At 42.1% G+C, this 22467-nt stretch overlaps 1 long non-coding RNA gene across 7 annotated transcripts in view; it reads left to right on the plus strand.

The window, feature by feature from the left end:
- The window catches only part of LOC147365893 (uncharacterized), a 185538-nt gene that overhangs the window by 114651 nt on the left and 48420 nt on the right, over window positions 1-22467 (plus strand). Inside the window, exon 3 of one of the 7 annotated variants that reach the window (XR_015132994.1) lies at window positions 11292-11556. The exons of the other annotated variants lie outside the window; for them this stretch is intronic. This is a non-coding gene — a long non-coding RNA (uncharacterized LOC147365893). Of the gene's footprint in view, window positions 1-11291; window positions 11557-22467 lie in introns of those variants that run through there. 7 annotated transcript variants of the gene reach the window in all.

Below are 22467 nucleotides of genomic sequence, written 5' to 3' on the forward strand. Positions count from 1 at the left end.
GGAGTATTTACACCATGGGAATAAACAGACACTATAGTCTTTTCTGTCATGGAGCCAGTTTTTAAGTATTTACCAGCATCCTACTGGTTATAGTCCAATTGTGGGGTGAAATGTTAATGAAATCTAACTGCTCATTGAAGAAATGATGGCAGCTCAGTTGGTAGTTAGGGGCAGAGGGGCTGGTGCAGCATTCCACCATCCTAAACCAGGCAATGACATCTAAGTCCCTCGATGCAACTGTGAGGGATGTAATTTCCTCTTTCATCTCTACTTCCTGCCCTCTTTCTGCACACGCAAGTCAAGTGGGAGTGTGAGCTGAGTGGTGAGACTGAGGAAGTGGACGTTTTGGAGAACAAGCCCTGAATAAGTCTGTGGTTTCCTAGTGGGTGGAGACATGGAGGACTTTGTTCACAGCCCTCTGCCCTCATCAGCCCCTCTGATTGCTCTAGATAATCATAGGAATTCAGGGCAGACAGAAAACATTTCAAGACTTGTCTGTCCAGCTACTCTGAGGGGAAAACAGCTTGAGTTGAGCTAGGAGGAAGCTGTTGGTTTCTGTTGCTAGTTTTCAGGCTCTTTGCTTAAGATTTTACTGCTTTTTCAAAGACTTTACTGTAAAGTTTCAAAGTTACTGTAGAGTCTCTTCTTGCAATCACTGTTAACAACAGCAACTTCATTCATGACCTCACTTTTTTCCCTTGGAGTGTCCATGAGTGTCCAGAGGAGTTCCCTCCTCTGTCCATGGGATTCTCCAGGCACGAATACCCAAGTGGGTTGCCATGCTCTTCTCCAGGGGATCTTCCTGACCAATGGAAAGTAGTATTGTTCTTCTCTTCCAATCTTGGAGCTTGCAGGCTACTTGTTGCTTTTAAAATAGGGAATTAGAATACAAATACTAAGATGAAAAAATTTAGAAGGGTATATGAGAAACTGATACAGTGGATATTTGGGGTGTGTGTGTGGGGGGGTGCGGATATTGGACTGGAGATCCAATATGCTTTATCTGTTTGTGAACTTTGATTTCTTTTCTCCCCTTTATTATTAAATACTGCAGTAAATGCCATGACAAACACAAAGGCTAAGATCTTTCTAATAATTTACATGTAGCCACATGGTTTCCTCACTCCCATCTCATCCCCTTGTCACCATCTAAGCCAGGATCATCTTCATCCTGAATTAATCATTCTCTTGCTTTCTAATTTTTTTTTAAACTTTTAATTTTGTATTGGGGTATAGTTGACTAACAATGTTGTGGTACTTTCAGGTGAACAGCAAAGAGACTCAGCCATACGTATTCTTGCTTTCCTTTGTATAGAGTTTTATTGCAGCAAATAAATTTCTAAAAGTTATATATCTTTATTACCATTGTCTTAGATTTTATGAAAGAGGAGTAATGTTTCATGTAAAATTTTGGCACTTGAATTTGGTAATTGATATTTACTAAACTGTTGAAATTCACCTGTTTGGTTCATTCATTTTGTTTGTGGTCTAAATGTTTTACCAAGAGTATTTTGTACATTTTTAACAACAACTAGTTTAAATTTTTAAACAGTTAATATAGTTATCAAAAGAAGTACCATGTTTATTAGAAGATTAGACAATTCTGTGCTGTGCTGTGCTAAGTCAGTCATGTCTGACTCTCTGCGACCCCAGGGACTGTAGTCCACCAGCCTCCTCTGTCCATGGGATTCTTCAGGCACAAATACCCAAGTGGGTTGCCATGCTCTTCTCCCGGGGATCTTCCTGACCAGTGGGAAGTAATACTGTTCTTCTCTACCAATCTAGAATCCTGGATACTTGAGATCCAGTGTTAATACCTTAATATAGTCCTTTTTCTGTCATTCTGCTTTCTAATTAAGCAGTCAAGGTTAATGGAGGTATTATGCAAAATGTAACATACCAGAAATAACTTGAAGGGCAGTATAAAAGCATCATGATTTGCATGATTTGTATAAAGTTTACATTTTAAAGATACCAAGGAATCTTTCAACTTTCTATTTGCTTATGCTTTGCAAAACACTAACTATCTTGGAGTAACTAAGCAGCCAGCATTTCTCTCCCCTTAACCTACCCTAAACCCTTGTCAGGGAGGATATACTTTTCCTCTAAACTCTTAGGTATAGTTCTTGAAGTTCTGCAAACTAAACTGAAAAAAGACATATTAGTGAGAGACAAGGCAAAATTTAATTACATATTATTTTTGTTTGTTTGTTTTTTCAAAGCTGCAGGTGGTGGGCAGCTTGTAGTTGATGAGGGGGTGGGAAGGAAATCTTCCTTCCTGCTTGTGTCTGTAAGCTGTGGTGAGTGACATATGTCTGAGAGCTCCTCCTTCAGGGCTTCCCCACTGCCTTTTTAAAAAATATGTGGTTGTGTGTGCTCAGTCACTCAGTTGTGTTCGACCCATTTTGACCCCATGGACTGTAGCCCACCAGGCTCCTCTGTCCATGGAATTCTCCAGGCAAGCATACTGGAGTGGGTTGCCATTTTCTTCTCTGAAGGATCTTCTCAACCCAGGGATCGAAACTGTGTCTCCTGCATTGCAGGCAGATTCTTTACTACTGAGCCATCAGGGAAGCCCCTATTTTTGTTTTTAAATTTGTTTTATTGAAGTATAGTTTGTTTACAATGTTGTGTTAATTTCAACTGTACAGCAAAGTGATTCACTTATACATATATATGCATTCTTTTTCATGTTCTTTTCTATTATGTTTACCATAAAATAGGTTTTCATATTCTTTTCTACTACGGTTTATCACAGAATGTTGAATACAGTTCCCTGTTAATTGCATATTATTATTAATGTATCTATAAGAATCCACAGAAAAATGTGACTCAAAGGTACAGTTAAAAAAAGTGGGACTTTTATATCATCTTAGTAGGGGAAGGGGAAGGGAGCAACATTTACAGGAAGACATGACTCTCTGGAAAGATAAAGGAGCCCTTGTTCTTAATCACTCAGTTGAGTTTGACTCTTTGAAACCCTGTGGACTGTAGCCTGCCAGGTTCCTCTGTCAATGGGATTCTCCAGGCAAGAATACTGGAGTGAGTTGCCATTTCTTCCTCCAGGGGATCTTCCCAACTCAGGGATTGAACCCCGGTCTCCTGTGTCTCCTGCATTGCAGGTGGATTCTTTACCTACTGAGCCATCAGGGAAGCCCTTAGGGGAAAAGATAGAAGATGTGATCATTCTGTGACAGTGTCTATGATAGTGTGTGGAGACTTGTTGTCTCCAGTCGCTCCTGGGGGAAGGGATTTATGATAATTGAATTTCTTTACTTTGGCTCTTCTTTGAGACAGATAAGCAATTTCAAGAACTCAAATGTCTTCTGCTCAGAATAATTTTTCTTCCACCATGGTGCATTCTGGAACCCTTTCTACGCCTCCCCCCTCTTCCAACCTGTACTAACAAATTGTTTGCAAAATTGTCACCAAAATTTCTAAGTGATCTTTACTCTACTCTTTGCCACTTTTAACATGTATGTTTGGTAAGGTATATAGGAACAATCTTGATTTGTAATTCAAAACAGTATTTGACAGAGTCTTATGCAGATCAGTGCTAAATAAATTATTTCTGATATCTATGGCAACAGTGGATAGTTCTGTCTAGAAGGGCTTTCTAGAGCCTATGGGCTTTCCCCAGAAATCCAATTACCCTTGGTTGGCCTTCCTTGGAACCTTTACCTGCACACCTGCCTGAAGGGACCAGTCCCCTACCAAGCTGCCAGACTAGAAGACTGTGGGTAAATGCCACAAAGCAAAAGCATTTTTCTCCTTGGAGCATTTCTCTCCCTGTGGGATGGCAAGAGACAAGAAGCTTCTAGGAAGAAAAGAATAAAAGGGGAACAGTGAGAGGATAAAGGACTTGAGTCAAGATAAATGAGAAAAGCATTTTCTGCCAACATGTGAAAAGTGAAGGAAGTAAAAGTAAGCTGACTTTAAGGGCAGGACTAAAGACAACCAGGCAGGTGCCTGGTGGTCCAGTGGCTAAGCCTCTGCCCTCCCAGGGAAGGGGGTCAGGTCAGATCCCTGGTCAGAGAGTTAGATCTCACATGCTGCAACAAGAAGATCTCACATGTGGCAACCAAGACCCAGCACAGCCAAATAAATGAATGAGTAAAAATAAATATTTTTAAAAACCCAACAAAACAACTGGGCAAAAAAGAAGTTAACTTTTGCAGTAGAGAGTTTCGTAACAATGAGGCAAACCCCAAAATCATCTATGGAATACCCCAGAATAAGGCGTACTATAGGTGCCAGAGAAGACAGCTGTCCTTGTCAAGCAGGGGAGCTTCAGAGGCACCAGCAAAGGGCCCTGACCCCCAGGGCCTTCAAGTATTTTTTGTGACCTCCCCAAGGCCTGTGGCTGATGAGGAAAGTGGAGTAGAAACTAAGCCTGCCCTAGGAGCACTTCCAGCAACAGGAGGAAAAGAGTCTTTGCTGGGGTTGTGTGCACCAAAAGAAGCAGTCTTTTTCTACTTCCTAAGAAACTCCTTAATTCCTGAAAGACAATCCATTAAGAAAGAGCCATCCCACTCTGCAGAACACTTTTGTGCAAAGATTTCCCTCAAAAGGTTGACAGAAAAGATATATTATTTTTTAAATAAGCAGATACATTGTTCAGGTCAGTTCAGTCACTCATTCATGTCTGATTCTTTGTGACCCCATGTACTGCAGCAGGCCAGGCTTCGCTGTTCATCACCAACTCTCAGAGCTTGCTCAAACTCATGTCCATCGAGTCAGTGATACCATCCAACCTTCTCATCCTCTGTCGTCCCCTTCTCCTCCTGCCTTCAATCTTTCCCAGCATCAGGGTCTTTTCCAATGAGTCAGTTCTTCACATCAGGTGGCCAAAGTATTGGAGTTTCAGCTTCAGCATCAGTCCTTCCAAAGAATATTCAGGGCTGATTTCCTTTAGGATGAACTGGTTGGATCTCCTTGCAGTCCAAGGGACTCTCAAGAATCTTCTCCAACACCACAGTTCAAAACCATCAGTTCTTCAGCACTCAGCTTTCTTTATAGTCCAGCTCTCACATCCATACATGACTACTAGAAAAACCATCACTTTGACTAGATGGACCTTTGTTGACAAAGTAATGTCTCTGATTTTGAATGTGCTGTCTAGCTTGGTCATAGCTTTTCTTCCAAGGAGCAAGTGTCTTTTAATTTCACGGCTGCGATCACCATCTGCAGTGATTTTGGAGCCCCCCAAAAACAAAGTCTGTCACTGTTTCCGTTGTTTCCCCATCTATTTGGCATGAAGTGATGGGACCAGATGCCATAATCTTAGTTTTCTGAATGTTGAGCTTTAAGCCAACTTTTTCACTCTCCTCTTTCACTTTCATCAAGAGGCTCTTTAGTTCTTCTTCACTTTCTGCCATAAGGGTGGTGTCATATCTGAAGTTATTGATATTTCTCCCGGCAATCTTGATCCCAGCTTGTGCTTCCTCCAGCCCAGCGTTCCTCATGATGTACTCTGCATAGAAGTTAAATAAGCAGGGTGACAATATATAGCCTTGACATACTCCTTTCCTGATTTGGAACCAGTCTCTTGTTCCATGGCCAGTTGTAACTGTTGCTTCTTGACCTGTATACAGATTTCTCAGGAGTGAGGTAAGGTGGTCTGGTATTCCCATCTCTTGAATAATTTTCCACAGTTTATTGTGGTGCACACAGTCAAGGCTTTGGCATAGTCAATAAAGCAGAAATAGATGTTTATCTCGAACTCTCTTGTTTTTTCGATGAGCCAACGGATGTTGGCAATTTGATCTCCGGTTCCTCTGCCTTTTCTAAATCCAGGTTGAACACCTGGAATTTCATGGTTCACATACTGTTGAAGCCTGGCTTGGAGGATTTTGAGCATTACTTTGCTAGTGTGTGAGATGAGTGCAATTGTGCGGTAGATTGAAAATTTTTTGGCATTGCCTTTCTTTGGGATTGGAATGAAAACTGACCTTTTCCAGTCTTGTGGCCAGTGCTGAATTTTCCAAATTTGCTGGTATATTGAGTGCAGCACTTTCACAGCATCATCTTTCAGGATTTGAAATAGCTCAACTGGAATTCCATCACCACTAGCTTTGTTCATAGTGTTGCTTCTTAAGGCCCACTTGACTTCACATTCCAGGATATCTGGCTCTAGGTGGGTGATCATACATACCATCGTGGTTAACTGGATCATGAAGATCTTTTTTGTGTAGTTCTTCTGTGTATTCTTGCTGTCTCTTCTTAATGTCTTCTGCTTCTGTTAGGTCCATACCAATTCTGTCCTTTATTGAGCCCATCTTTGCATGAAATGTTCCCTTGGTATCTCTAATTTTCTTGAAGAGATCTCTGGACTTTCCCATTCTATTGTTTTCCTCTATTTCTTTGCATTGACCCACTGAGAAGGCTTTCTTATCTCTCCTTGCTATTCTTTGGAACTCTGCAATTCAGAGGGGTATAGCTTTCCTTTTCTCCTTTGCCTTTAGCTTCTCTTCTTTTCTCAGCTATTTGTAAGGCCTCCTCAGACAACTATTTTGCCTTTTTGCATTTCTTTTTCTTGGGAATGGTCTTGATTACTCCCTCCCTGTTTGGGTGGGCCCTAAATCCAAGTGTCCTTGTTAGAGAAAGTCAAAGGGAGGTTTGAGACAGACAGACAGTAAGAAGGCCACATGTAGACAGAGGAAGAGAGCGGAGTGCTGCAGCCACAGGAATGCTAACAGCCTGCAGAGGCTGAAAAGGCAAAGAAGGGACTCTCCCTGACACCTTCTGGAGGAAGCAGGGCCTTACTGATAATGATGATATTGAACTTCTGGCCTGCAGAACTGGGAGAGAATATGTGTCTGTTATTTTAAGGCATCAAGTTTGTGGTGATTTTTTATGGCAGCCACAGGAAACTGATACACAGCCCTGCCCCGACACTCTCTGTCCCTTCATCCTTCGTCTTTGACAAGGTGTGCTCTTACCAGTGCCGGACATGTTATATATCTATCTCTGTCAGTCTGTCTCTCTAAGATTGTTTATTCTTTATCTTGAACGCAAACCAAAGGCTTTGTCTTTGTTCACTGCTACGTTGCCAGCATCTGGGACAGTGCCCAGCACATAGAAGATGCTTAGTGGTCGTCGAGTGAATGGATGGATGGATTTTGGATTCTGAGGCTCTGCAGACACCTGGAGTCATTAGTACTCTTTCATCCTCTGTGTAACCGAGCGACAGAAGGATCCCCGTTCTGGTGACATGGAGTTGAATAGTGGGGAGGTTCAGTGATGGAGAGATCTGGATTCAGGTCACGGCTCTGCCACTTACTAGCTGGGAGTCTGGGCTGTGAACCTCAGTACTGTTAATAGCAAAATAAGTTCTTACAAGGTTGCTGTAAGGGCTGCAGGGAATGACATGCATAGAGTGACTGGCTGAGCACCTGAGGAGTGGTGCTCAGTGTGGTGCCCTTTTCTCCCTGTTTGTGGTTCTAAGACTCACAGTAGAGGCAGGAAGGCTTTCCTTTGTGTGTCCATTTCCCCTTGCATCAGTCACATGGGTTCCTGAACATATAGCATCCTCCTAGGACTAGCCTTGCCAAGCTTTTTAAGGCTAGGATTTCCTTAATTGAACATAGCAAACCTGATGATTATTTTGAAATGATGGGCTCCATATCACCTTGATTTCCACCTTTGGACATTAACTCTTACACCCACTTCATTCTACCAGCTTTTGTGCTGCAAGGAGAAACAAGCATGCTCAGTAGCGTCAGTTGTGTCTGACTCTTTGCAACTCCATGGACTACAGCCCTCCAGGTTCTCTCTTCACGGGACTCTCCAGGCAAGAATACTAGAGTGAGTTGCCATGCCCTTCTCCAGGGGATCTTCTTGACCCAGGGATCGAACCCGAATCTCTTACGTCTCCTGCATTTGCAGGCAGGCTCCTTACTAGTGCCACCTAAGGAGAAACATAGAGACCATTTTTATACCTTCATTGTTGTGGTGGTTGCTGGCATCCATCGGTGTTAAAAAGGAAGGAACAGCCTCTCACAGCTTGGCCTGTAGGGTTAGCTATTTGACGAATATCAGTAGTAAAATCTGTATGTGGAATTCCAGTTTTGTTTGTAAAAGACTACACACACACACTCACACACCCACACAACTGATCTAGTTGTCTTTCTCAAAAATATTGGTTGGAGACCCCTGAAATATTAGAAATAGTAGTTATTATATCTACATTCCAGGGTTGTTGAATAAAGAGTGGCTTGCTTTTTTTTTTTTTATACTTGCCTTCGTTCTCCAAAATGTAAATCGAAGATGTTTCTAATTCATTTTTCTGTCAGCTAAACCCCCAGGCCTGGCCTTTGCAATTTCATCTCTAGAACTGGTTCTGAATATAAATGCCAAAGTTAGTTTCAGTGCCAGCAGCTGGGGATTTCTGCTAGTTTCTGGCTATCATGTGCAAGTTGTATTTCTCATTTAATTTCTTTTCTGAAACCATCATTCAGACACCAGACTTCTGTGGCAAGAAGGAATAACAGCTATTGTCTATCAAGAATTATAGCCAGGATTTCTTCAATCTGCTCCTCAGTTTTTGCAATTTCGTTGATTCCTTTGATGAGAACTTTTTCTTGAGGTTTTATGCAGACTTAATTTAAACCATTGATTTCATCACACTTTTTAAGCTTCTGGTTAAAAATAGAATATCTAATATAATTCCCAAGGAAAATCAGTGCTGTACAATCTCATTGCTAATTCGTAAAGGGCATTTGAGTGTTCAGATAGAAAAGTATAAGAATCCAATGGATATTTCCTAAGTTATTGTTTCTTAAAGGAGTTTAACACCCTATCTTTGGCAACCATGTGGATCTGAACCAGTTAAATTTAATCCAACAGAAATAAATTTGATTTTGCATGAATTAGGGCAGCATTCACAAAGTTCTTGACAGAATGTTTCATTCACATTCAATTCCAGTGTCTTTTGCTTTTCTTTTATGTCTGGGAAGAAAAGAGTTTCAACCACACATTGTAGGCAAATGTGTTACATGCTTTAATGTGGAGGGAGCATAAGTTGTTATTATGATAATTTTAATAACACTTTTCATGTACTACATTTTAGTTGACATTTAATCCTAATTGAGAAAAGTCTAAAATTAATCTTTGTAAGAAACAAGACCAGAGTGGCTAATCAGGTTTGGAAGTGGGACTAATTGTACCATAATCAGATTGATGGACTGTTAAATATCTGATGTGAAAGCCATGTCATGAAATGATAAGAAAGAATCTGTGCAGAAGTCCCCCTGAATTTTCCCCTTGTCCTTTATTTTGCAGTCAAAAGGCTTATTACGTTGGCTTCAAAGCACAGATCCAAGATCTCTACCAGCTGTTTGCTTTTATTTTTTAATTAGCTCAGCTTTCCTGAGAGAGGTACAAAAAAAAAGTCTTTATTACCTATTTGTCCAGGGTAAGATACTACAGTGATGCTGAATTGGGGGGTGCTGAAGACCTTGTTGATTCTGATATTTTGTAGTTAATTTTCAAGTCTTCTTCCAGTTAAATTATTGCTTGTATGGGCTGTGGTAGAAAAGCAGAGCAGAGATGGGCCCAGAACCTTGACAGACTGGGATAGAGTTGAGCAGCAACTATTAGGCTTTTTATCAAGGTTAAATCCCTCCTTTCCTCCTTGAGCTGGGAGTCTGCCTGGTGAGAGCCTTGGTCCTCAGGATCCCCCAGTCCCGTGAAGGTTCTTCCAGGGTGATGCCAGATGTGAAACACTAGTTGAACTTCTGTTTTTCTTCTGAAAGAGGCATAAGTCAGAGGTTGGCATTCTATGGTAGGACTCCATGTGTCTATATCAGAGACTGTCTAAAAATCCAAGTCCACTCAAACTTATAAAAGTGGACGCTCAATGCCACCAATCTGATGCCACTCATGAGGCCACCTGCCACTTGCTTACTGCTCTAGTCTGTTTCAGAACAGATTGCTAAAGTAAAGGGTTGTAACCTTGGATTCAAGTTCAAAAATGATACTGAAGGGGCTTCCCTGGTGGCTCAGTGGTAAAGAATCCTCCTGCTAATTCAGGAGACACAGGTTCAGTTGTGATCTGGGAAGATCTCACATTCCATGGAGCAATTTAGCTTGTGCAGCACAACTGTTGAGCCTGTAAGCTGTGACTACTGAGCCCATGTGCTACAACTACTGAAGCCCGAGCGCCCTAGAGCCCGTGCTCTGCAACAAGAGAAGCCACTGCAATTAGAAGCCCATGCCCCTCAACTAGAGAAAAGCTCATGCAGCACTGAAGACCCAGCAGAGCCAAAAAATAAAGCAAATTACCAAATTAAAAAAAAATGATACTGAGAGATTATATCAAGTTACAGAGCTATCTAAAATAATTAGGCTTGATATTTGGATGCAGGATTTGAGGCTAAAGATTATAGAAGCAGTATAAAGGTGTCAGAAATGAACACAGATAAGCAGCAGGATCGTCAATGCTATAGAAATATAGGAAGCTCTCACCTGGAGGAGAATTATGTGTATTTGTATATGCAAAGTATACATGCAGAAAATATCCAAAGATGATGTAACTTTTATTAGGGGGAGGGAAGAAAGACACAAATTAATTCCATGGAATTTAAACTACATAAATCTCAGTCCTCTTTGGTTCCACCTCTCTCCCCCCACCAGGTGAAAAATTACGTAGAGGGCATACCTTAACCCAGAATTTTGATAAGAGATTTAATGAACTGGAAAAAAAAAAAAAAGCCATTAGCTGGAAAGCAGGGCCCCTGAGAAACCAGTCAGTCACCTAGTCCCTAGGGGTTAGAGTCAGAGATTTACCTTGTTCTCTTGATCCTGAGCCTCTCTCGGTGCTCTGTGCTAGTTCTGGGGTCAGGACTAGTCTCTCATTTCTCTTAGCAGAAATCTGTCCAGGTTAGATCCATGAGACAGGGTGCTCAGGGCTGGTGCACTGGGATGGGATGGGGAGGGGGGTTCAGAATGGGGAACACATGTACACCCTTGACTAATTCACGTGAATGTATGGCAAAAACCACCACAATATTGTAAAGTAATTAGCCTCTAATTAAAATAAATAAATTAAAAAAAAAAAAAGATATCTGTTGCACCTTTGAGCTTCTCCAGACTCTTGGCAGGGGAAGCCCTCCCAATTGCCCCTCCTCCCAGATTAGAAAGCTCAGGATTTGCCTTGTTCGGCAGGTGCGAGTCTCTGCCTTGAAAACGCTAGATAAGAGTCTGGCAAAGATGCAAGTGGAGAATTCCAGCAAACATGTGGGGTCTCCAATGCTGATCTTTCTGGCTGACCTTGACTCCCTCATTTCCAGGTTCCCTGCACAGACTGCTAGGTCCATTTTCCACACTGCCCTTCTGGCCTCCCACTCATGCCTTAACCCCAAGGACAGGTTGACAAAGTAACTTCATCGGCAAATCATCTCTGTGGGAGAGGAGATGAGAGCAGACGACACAAAATCCCCAGGGAAACTTCAGCTCACACCAGAAGCTCTGGCTGGAGAATTGGAGACCATCAGTTCTGGTGAAACCCTCCTCGCCAGTGCAGTGTCCAGGCACATATTTTCTTCATGGGATTTAATGATGTCACTGGGGTCTTTAAAAAGTGTGTTTGCCACATTCAGTGGAAAACATATCTGTTATAAAAAATAAAAAGCACAGAAGCAGATAAAGTAAAAAGTGAAAGTTCCATTTATCTTCCCTTACCCCCATCCTGGACTTCAATATAGACATTGCTGACATTGGAAATGAGTCCTTTCAGGCCGTTTCCTCTGCAGTATGAGTAAAGAGCATTTAGACCTTGAGTGCTGAATCACTGTATCCACAGATGTGGAATTTAGAAGCTTAGACCACCAGAATATGCCACTGGGTTATCAATCCCAAGGCCTCTCGGTGTTGGAGGCTCAGTTCTTTTCCTTTTTGTACTTCTCTATCCTATTTAGAAATATAAAGTCGTAATGAATATGTCTAAAGAGAATCTTTGCTCACCCAGAATTGCACACACATCAAAATTCTTAGTATTTAATGCTTCCCATTCCTCCTCCACCATCTCATCTGGGTCTGTGGAGCCTGCGGTTGAAATGAACTCTTAGCTAGACTTGTTCAAGGAAGCCTCCAGGCTTTTAGTTTCAGCCTGCCTTATATGTGACATGTGTACTTCTGGGTGCCTAGAAAACAATCCTAACTTATGTATATTATTAAAAGGCAGCAATCATTCCCACATTCCAAATCCCCCAAATTTCTTGTGCAATAACTGTGTTGAGAACTTCCTGGTTTGGTTGCTTCAGGGTGGAAGTGACAATAACCTGGGTTCTGCACCTTTGGTGGGTCACGCACACATGCAGCCTACATTGAATGAAGGTCCCCCAGGAGTGGCCTCTTTTCCTTATCAAGAGATGGACTTTAGCATTTCCTCTTTTCCAAGGACCATACACGCTGTGTCTCTCAGTTCTAGTATCTTAGCTGAAAAGAGAAGCTTGTTAAACTTGGGGTGATCATCCTAATTTACTATTTCTTTCAAAGAGTGAGACCCAGGAAGCGGAGAGACCCTGCTGGTTTCATGAGAAATTTTTGAAAATAATAACAGCACACAAGAGGGGCTTCCTTCTAGGGTCATGAGGGTCATGATCTGAAACTAGAAAAGTCAAGGATACTTCAGAGCATGTGAGTTGCTTCAGGGGAATCCCACCAAGCAGTCAGTGGGAATCCAGGAAAAGCCTTGGAAAGAGTCTCCAAGGCACTTCTGGAATCTCAAGTGTGACTGCTGAGGGAAACTCAGGCTTTTCTGGCTCCATATTTTATAGATGAGAAGGGGAGGAGACTTGGCAAGGCCCCATGACGGGAACAAGAGGCCAAGGCCTGGCTTATCACTCTGGGCCCTTTTCATTCTGTCCGGCTGCCCCTCTGCTGATGGTATCTCCAAATTCCTTTTCCTCTAAGTTTTTGCTTGAGTTGTCAATGAAGTTGTGTATGCTGCTTTTGCTACATCATTCACTGTACTCCTTTTAAACATGATGTTTTCATTAGGAGTTTTATGTGGCTGCCAAATAGAACCTGGGACACTTTAGGCTTTTGCTACAGACCCCAGGAGGAGGGGGTGGGACACCCCTTATACCTTACATCAAAATAAATTCCAGGTGGTCACAAACCAAAGTGTAAGAAACTGAAATCATAAAGAAACAAACATGAAAGAATTTTAAATGAGGCCAGACTTTCTGAGGCTAAGATACAGAAACTAGAAGCTATAAAAGAAAAAAGACTAGCAAGTTGATTGCATCAAAATTTCAATTTCTACATAGCAAAGAGGTACTATAAAGACATTCAAAATACAAATAAAAACTTGGGGAAATACTTGAGACATACATTTGTATATGTAGGAGGCAAAGAACTAATTTACTTAATACATATTTCAAAAGTTTTATGACTCAGTGAGAAAAGGACCTACAACTCAGTAGAAAAATGAGCAAAGATCAGCTAGAGGCAGACAAAAGAAATACAAATGCTTTATTGACATAAAGGAGAATGCAAGTACATGGATAATTAAATAAACGCTAACAAAAACAATAGCAAGATGACATTTTTCACCTGTCAGATTGTCAAAAATCAAAATGTTTTTATAACAAACAGTTTAGGGGAGGCTTCAGAGAGAGGGGCACTCAAACACAGGTGGGAGATGGGCAGGCTGGTACAACCTCTTTGGAGGGAAAATTGGCAATATTGACAAATATTTAAAATTCAAACACATTTTGACCTAGCAATTTCTTTTTAAGGAAAAATTTTAAGAGAGTTCTATACAAAGATGTTCATTACAGAACTGTTTGTCACAAAAAATTGAAAATCACCTAAATGATTTTCAATAGTGAGTTGACAAAATAAATTATGTATCTTCCCAGGATGGAATAAAGGATAAAGTTGCGTACTGCCCCATATGTGAGAGGACATCTGTAGCGGCATAGTCATCTCAGCTGGAGAAGGCAATGGCACCCCACTCCAGTACTCTTGCCTGGAAAATCCTATGGACAGAGGAGCCTGGAAGGCTGCAGTCCATGGGGTCGCTGGGAGTCGGACACGACTGAGCGACTTCACTTTCACTTTTCACTTTCATGCACTGGAGAAGGAAATGGCAACCCACTCCAGTGTTCTTGCCTGGAGAATCCCAGGGACGGGGGAGCCTGGTGGGCTGCTGTCCATGGGGTCGCACAGAGTCGGACACGACTGAAGTGACTTAGCATAGCAGTCATCTCAGCATTGTTCTTAAGTTGCAGAAGAGGGAGAGGAAAACCCAGGTGTCCTTCAACAAGGGCCTGGTTGAGTAGATTGTGGTACAGACCTGCAGTGATGGGAAACCATCATCAAGATGACTTGGGAGACAGATGAGAGCAAGTGTGGAGTCCCATGCTATTAGTGTGGTGATCACAGGGACACATATGTGTTTGTATGTGCTTTGATCATCTCAGGACTTAATCACAGGAGGGTGATGGTGTGCCTGCCTCTGGGGAGAGGACCATGGTAGAAAAGGAGAATGTACTTTTCATTGTCTATGCATGTGTACCTTGGACCCATATATTACGGTCATAAAAATTATTGCTGATTTCAAAGAACTTTAGTCAGCTCCCTTTATTGATATTTACCATATTAAAAACTGAAGCTAAAAAATTTGTAAAACAAAAGAAAACACAAACACATTCCATCATCCATCGGAGTACTGATGATGTGTAAGCATTGAGTAGCTGCTGGAGAACTCCACTGTTCATTGGTGAGAGATTAGAAGTAAAAAAAAAAAAAACCCAAGTCACATCTTAGCATTCTTTTTTTTTAAGAATTGAAGTATAGTTGATGTACAATATTATATGTTCAGGTATATGACATAGTGATTGACGATGTTTAAAGGCTGTACTCACAATGTTTAAAGGTTGTACTCAATTTATAGTTATTATTAAAATACTGGCTATGTTTCCTCTGCTGTACAATATATCCTTGTAGCACCCACATAGGAGCACCTAAATACATCAAGCACCTAAGTACAATATTAACAGACATAAAGGGAAACGTTTACAGTAGCACAATAAAAGCAGAGGACTTTGACACTGTACTTACATCAGTGGACAGATCATCCAGACAGAAATTCAATAAGGAAACACTGGCCTTAAATGACACTATGGACAGGATGGACTCAGGCGGCACGGTCAGCGGGAGCTCAGCCAGGCTCCTTCTGCCTCTTGCCTCTTACGTGCCGTCAGCATTGCAGGTTTCTGCCTCGAGCTGGCAACATTACAACAGGGGAGGAGGCACTCCTAAAGGTCTAGACCAAGACTGAGATAGGACAGGATAGGAAGGAGAGGGGAGAAATGAAGTCTGTCTCTGACTGAATCTTACTCTGGGTACACGGCAGGCATTTGCTGACCTAAGCCTTACAAACACACTGTGAGGTGGCTATTATTATCTCCTTTACAGAAACGGTTTGACAGAGGCTCAGAGAGATTAGTTCACTTGCTCGTGGACACCCAGCTGGTACATTGTGGAGCCACACTCTACCGGGTCAGACTCAACGTCTATGGCCTTAACCACTGAGCACATTTCCCAGGAGCCTTCGTGTAGAAGGTTCCCTTTGAGCTTTGTGTCTTTGCCCTACCGATTCTGAGAGGAACCAACCAGAAACCCTTTATCTCTTGAGAGATATAACCGGTGAAAAATTTGATGGGGTGGGAGATGGGACATGTGCCTTTCTTTGAAATCTTGATGAAATTTTATTTGCAGGTAATTCTATACAAAATGAATCAGACCCAGTCTCACCACTGATTCCACCTCTGGGGAACTGAGGAATTTAAGTTCAGGTCAGAGACATGACTGAGAAAGTGTCTGATCAGGGGATCTGCAGGGTCTCTGGGACTAAGTCCAGGCCCTAGATTGCTGTGTGGCTTTAGCCAATCACCGATTCTCTTTGTGATCTTTAGTCAATTCATTTGTAAAAAGGTTTGGCCTAAGGGTTTTTTTCTTTTTAAACAAAACAACAACCACAAATTCCCCCCAGCTAACTCTAAGCTCCATATTAAATTCCAAATTAATATGAATGGTGAGACTGGATCTGATTCCTTTTGTATAGAATTATCCACCAAAAATACTTCATTGAGAATTCAGTGACTAGTATTGATTTTTTTCTCAGCATAATTGGTTTTTGACAAACTTGTGCAGGGTTTTGACACAATCCTCCATTTTATGTTTGGATTTCATAGTACATGCATAAACAAGGTCACTTGTTTTTGCAAAAATATTCCAAGGCTTTACGTGTTTTTCCCAAGAGCTTCCGCCCAACCTTTTGATATTTAAATGATCCCTTTTGAAGCACCTGTCTTGTCATCACCCTCAGATTTTCTCTTTTTTCATTTGTTAGCTGGTATAGTTTTTCCAGATTCTCGTTCGTCGATGGCTTCATGTGTCTGATTTGAGCAGTTTGCCAATATCACTTTCTCCCACTTCACAGAAAGTTTCTATTTCCTAACATTTGCCATCTCTTTGCATTTTTGAATACATCCTTGCAAAGCAGTCTACAAAGAGCATAACATCCTTACTTCTGGGAAACTGACTTGTGTAGGGATGGCTGAGCAGGTCTGACATAGAAGAGTGGTCGGTTCCCTTAGCGAATATTTTTGTGTTATGATGACTTTTGCTTTCTCTGTGCAAGCTTGCATCTGAAACCGCGTAGTTTAACAAGGACTGTGGTAAAGTATCCAGCCACATACTTAGACGAGAAAGAACAAATAGGTGTCAGCCTGTGTGCCAACTCTAGTTGATTGCCAGTATTAATAGTTGTCTAAAGCTTTGTGTTGAGAAGAGTTCTGAAGCTCCTTTCAGCCTTACTAGGGAAGAGTAGTGTGATTGATGAATGATGGCTGTTGAAGTGTGGGAGGAGTTGTGTGGCAGTCTGTGTGCTAACATAGCCCACACGAAGTATCAGCAATTGCCTTTTTTTTTTTCCTTCTTAGAATGTGGCAATTCTGGGAGAGATTTTTCAAAAATGAAACACTACAGGGACTTCCTTGGCAGTCCAGTGGTTAAGAACCCTGTGCCTCCACTGAAGGGGGCATGAGTTCTATCCGTGGTTGGTGATCTAATATCCTGCATTCTGTGCAGTCAAAAAAAGAAAAACTATGACCATTACTCAGAAGTAGTTCATATTGAGAAAGAAACCAGAGTTGGTTGAATATCTATTCTGGCAGCACCTGCTTGGCTGCTTGGCCAGCCAGATGGTAAAAAAAAAAAAAAAAAAAAGAGGCCCGTTGGTTATTGGGAACATTCATGACATTTTTGTTGTAATGATTTTTTGTCTCTGTTATCTTGCAGTTGTGGAAATGTAGATGTAAAACAGGGAAGCAAGATAAGGCAGAAATGCTACTTCTTGTTGTGGCTCAGGCTCTGGAGTCAGAGAGTTGAGTTTAATTCCAGCTTCAATACTTACTAGATTATATGGGGAAAGTTACTAAATTCGTGTAGACCTCACTTGCCTCATCTGCAAAATGGGAATGATAATAGGTGCCACAAAGGATTGTTATGAGGACTATGAGTGTGCATGCAGCTATTTCCTTCTTCTTGAGATGGGGATGGCAAATAGTTCCCCCAGAAAAGTGATGTGATGAATAGCTAAGGATAATGCATGCAAAGTGCTGGGAGTGTGAATGCCACCAAACACACACATCAAAGTCTTGCCCCTGCGGTCACCGACTTGTCGCTAAAGCCAGGGAGAGAATTCACAGATGCAGAAGAAGCCGTGAGCCAGTATGCCTGGTGGAGTCAGGGGTTTCAAAGGGGAGACGGCTTCGGCGATCAGGAAACAACAGCTTATTTAAATGTTAATTAAAGATATAAAGAGTGGTTAAATAAGGATAGCTCAGTGAGAAAATTTAGTGGAGAAAAGAGGCTGAATAATTCAGCCAGAAGGTGAGAGAAAGAACGACATGGGGAGACCAAGCTTTGGTGAACAAGGCCCGCACTTTATTTTCCAAAGTAGTTTTTATACCTTAAGTTATGCATAGAGGATAATGGGGGAAGGGGTAGAGTCATGCAGTAAGCCAGGGTTTCTTCCTGCACACTTATCATATGCAAAAGTTTAGGTGATTTGCATCATCTTCTGGCCCAGAGGCCTGTTAACATTATAAGACCCTTTCTTCAGAAAACTTATTTTTCTCTAAAGGTGATTAGTCAGGCGCCACCCTCCAAAAGCACTAAAGTTGCATTCCTATAGGGCAAAGGTGTTGTGGGCTACAACAAAAAAGAATTAACTCAAGGGTCCAAGGTTACAAACATTAAAGCTACTACTTACACCAATTATATTAATCAATACACTGCCAGGGACACAGCAGGTAAGGGATATGGAGACTTAGCAGCAAACATTGGCCCAACAAGTGAAAAACCCTTCACCAATACAATTTCTAATCAATATTTTAACTGCTCAAAGGAATCTGTATTTAGACAGTTTAGAACATCTCATGCCCCTCACAGTTGGGAGGCTCTGAACAATCACATGTGGCCAGAAAAACCTATTCAGACAGACTAGAGGACTTCCAAAGGAGTTTGTAGGTTGAAACACTATCACACCCAGGAACTTTATTAACTAGAGCTGTAAGTTAACTCTTTTTTCAGAGAGAGGTAGTGGGGGACAGCCCCCCGTAAAGTCAAAGGTGTAGGTGAGAGCACAAAGCAGTAAAGTAGGCAGACTCTGGTTTTGGGGGTAGATGCTCGAGAATTTCCAGGGGGACTCCTGAGGCTTGATCCCGCCTTTGTGTATGCTGAGCCTCCTTCCTCATGACCTTTGCCATGGGCGGAGTTCCTCACGCTGGCTCCCGGCACCAGTAGGGCTACTGCTCAGGATTTTCAGCAACCCCCCTCCCCTTCCTGTGTCTCTCCAGGAATGTGGTTGTTGCTCAAGTAATACTCTAATCTCCACTAATTATCTTAAAAGCTAATCAGATGATACCAGGAAATACTGCATTCTCAGCATGCCTAACCTTTGCTGAATTCTCTTAAATGCTATTGTTTGAGAGAAAGTTGTTTTAATTCAAGTCTATTCAATCTTCCAGTTTCAACCTTCTCTGTTTCGCTCAAGCTAAGGGTATACTTACTCTCCAGCCTGGGAGGGAGCTCAAAGCTAAGTTTCATTTGCTCTAAAAGAAAAACAAACAAACAAACAAACAAACAAAACCCACCTGGGAGGAGGGGGAAGGAGTGGGGACAAAGAGGGAGTAGTTTATTTTTTATAGTCTGAGAGTCAATAGGATGTTTGTTTTACCATCTTGTTCTGAGATTTTTCTTGTTGACATGAAGAGTTAGAGTTTTCCGGAGTGAAGAATCAAATGATTCAGAAGCAAAGGAGAGCCAAGATTGAACAGGTCACGATTTAAAACATCAATAATGACTTTTGCAGTCAGAAGCGTAGTGAGATAAACAGTGTGAGTATTGATTACTCTCCTAGCAGAAATTGTCGATGAGCCCCTTTGTAAACCTGGTTCCCTTGTAGTTTTACCTTAAAGTGTGCCAGCATCAGTTACGGGGCAGGGTAGAAGGGACTGGGAGAGAAAGCATGCCTTCCGTGCATCGAGACTGTGGTATCAGGTTTAACCATCCTCTGTGCTCTTGGAAGAGACAGTCCTGGCATCTACCAGTTCGGGGCCCTGTCACTTTCCAGCTGGAGTACATTGGATCATACTTCTCAAAGCTTTAGTCTCCTCAGCTGTAACAGAGATAATATTGACTTTTATTAGGCAGGCTAAACTGTGCTGCTAACGCTTCCACTCACTAATGAGTTATGAGTTGTCATGAACACTTAGTATTTTATTGTTGACTATCTCTATTTCAGGAAATAAAAGGCTTGTCCAGGGTCATGTGGTAACTAGAACAGCCAGGATGCAAGCACAACTCTGAATGAACTGCATCCCTTTCTCACTGTTCTTACAAGTGAGAAATATGGGTACTATGAATAGTTACTGCTCAACCAGACTGAAAGCAATTATCAAGGTTCATCCTGGTATAGCCTCTCTGGAAAAGTAAGCAAGAGGAAAAATCACTTATGTGGCTTTTACCGTCAAGCACAGTTTTTAGGAGAGGTCCACTGCCCTTTGTTATTTGAAAAAACAAATTATTTTCTTTTACGTCGCTTAGGCTTCCAGATGTTCAATCTGGATTTAGAAAAAGGAGAGGAACCAGAGATCAAAAAAGCAAGAGAGTTCCAGAAAAACATCTATTTATGCTTTATTGACTATGCCAAAGCCTTTGACTATGTGGACCACAACAAACTCTGGAAAATTCTGAAAGAGATGGGAATCCCAGACCACCTGACCTGCCTCTTGAGAAATCTGTATGCAGGTCAGGAAGCAACAGTTAAAACTGGACATGGAACAACAGACTGGTTCCAAATCAGGAAATGAGTACTTATTTAACTTATATGCAGAATACATCATGAGAAATGCTGGGCTGGAGGAAGCACGAGCTGGAATCAAGACTGCCAGGAGAAATATCAATAACCTCAGATATGCAGATGACACCACCCTTATGGCAGAAAGTGAAGAAGAACTAAAGAGCCTCTTGTTGAAAGTGAAAGAGAAGAGTGAAAAAGTTGGCTTAAAGCTCAACATTCAGAAAACTAAGATCATGGCATCCAGTCCCATCACTTCATGGGAAATAGATGGGGAAACAGTGGAAACAGGGACAGACTTTATTTTTTGGGACTCCAAAATCACTGTAGATGGTAACTGCAGCCATGAAATTAAAAGGCGCTTGCTCCTTGGAAGAAAAGCTACGACCAACCTAGACAGCATATTAAAAAACAAAGACATTACTTTGCCAAAAAAGATCCATCTAGTCAAAGCAATGGTTTTTCCAGTAGTCATGTATGTGAAAGCTGAACTATAAAGAAAGCTGAGCACAGAAGAATTGATGCTTTTGAACTGTGGTGTTGGAGAAGACTCTTGAGAGTCCCTTGGACTGCAAGGAGATCCAACCAGTCCATCCTAAAGGACATCAGTCCTGGGTGTTCATTAGAAGGACTGATGCTGAAACTGAAACTCTAATACTTTGGCCACCTGATGTGAAGAACTGACTCCTTGGAAGAGACCCTGATTCTGGGAAAGATTGAAGGCAGGCGGAGAAGGGGGTGACAGAGGATGAGAAGGTTGGATGGTATCACCGACTCAATGGACATGAGTTTGAGTAAACTCCGGGAGTTGGCAATGGACAGGGAGGCCTGGCGTGCTGCAGTCCATGGGGTCACAAAGAGTTGGACATGACTGAGCGACTGAACTGAACAGGTTTCCTTGCATGAACTATGTATATTCCTAGGGACCTTGGTCTTCTGTGGTTTAAGGCTGATGACCTATGACAATATGTAGAGTGAGGGACACCTTTACTATCCTCTCAGTGGAGAAGCCAAAGCAGGGCTTTCTTCCTCTGTCTCTTCATGACTGTCTCTACCTCTCACTGTGGCCCTGGGGGGTGTTGCTATCAATAGTTCTGCCCAGAGAGTGGAAGCAGGCACTGACCTGGCTAGAGCATCATGCGTGCTCAGTCACTCAGTCATGTCTGACTCTTAGCGACCCTATGGACCATAGCCCGCCAGGTTCAACTGTCCATGTAATTCTCCAGGCAAGAATACTGGAGTGGGTTGCCACACCCTCCTCCAGGGTCTACAGCATTACCTCTTGTTTAAAGCCAGCCAGCACTTAGCTATCAACCTGTCCAGTGCTTAGCTATCAACCTGTCTCAGCCCTTCTTTGCCTAACTTGCTCTAAAGCGGTGCTTTTAGCATTTTTAAGGTGTACACAAAGCTTTTAGGGGTCTGTTTATATGCGGATTCTGGTTCAGCAGGTCTGGGCTGGGGTTTGAGATTCTCTGATTGCCTCAGGTTCCTGGCTCGTGCTAGTGCAGGCAGTCTTCAGAACCAAATTACAAATAACATTTACCAGCTTTTCTCGCCAAGGCAAATGGAACATCTTAAAGTCACATAGTTCTAAGAGATTTTTAGAAGTATTAATAATAGCAAAATAATGAATGCTGCCAACCATGCACAAATAGTTTATTAAAGGATCTGCTCTTTAAAAATAGTCCCTCTGCCCCCTCGCCCCAGTACCTTGAGAATGCATTTAGAGACAGCTGTCCTGCCAAGATTTTTTGCTGGACTCTCTTGCCCTGTGCTTTATCCACATGCACATGTATTAGCTTTTACCTATGTACTTCATATGCGGGTCTTGCAGAGAGCAGTGCCTCTAATTTGACCTCTGAGTTAACCACTGGAGGCTGATGGATGGCAGATGAGGCTGACACTCTCCTGTCTGTGCTTGAACACTGGCCTTGGCAGCTGTCTGCAGTTGTGAAGTTTGGTTCATAGAACCACGGTTTCCTGACCATGGGCTTGGCATCCCATCTCCTTGACACCGGTCACAAGCTTCATCCAGCCCTTGACAGCCCAGGATCCACTTTCTTACAGCTTTCTCTGCTTGGCTGTTT

The sequence above is a fragment of the Bos grunniens genome, chromosome 9 (genome assembly GCF_055505025.1).
Source record: "Bos grunniens cultivar Pamir isolate PY7600 chromosome 9, Bosgru_T2T1.0, whole genome shotgun sequence".
Taxonomy (NCBI): domain Eukaryota; kingdom Metazoa; phylum Chordata; class Mammalia; order Artiodactyla; family Bovidae; genus Bos; species Bos grunniens.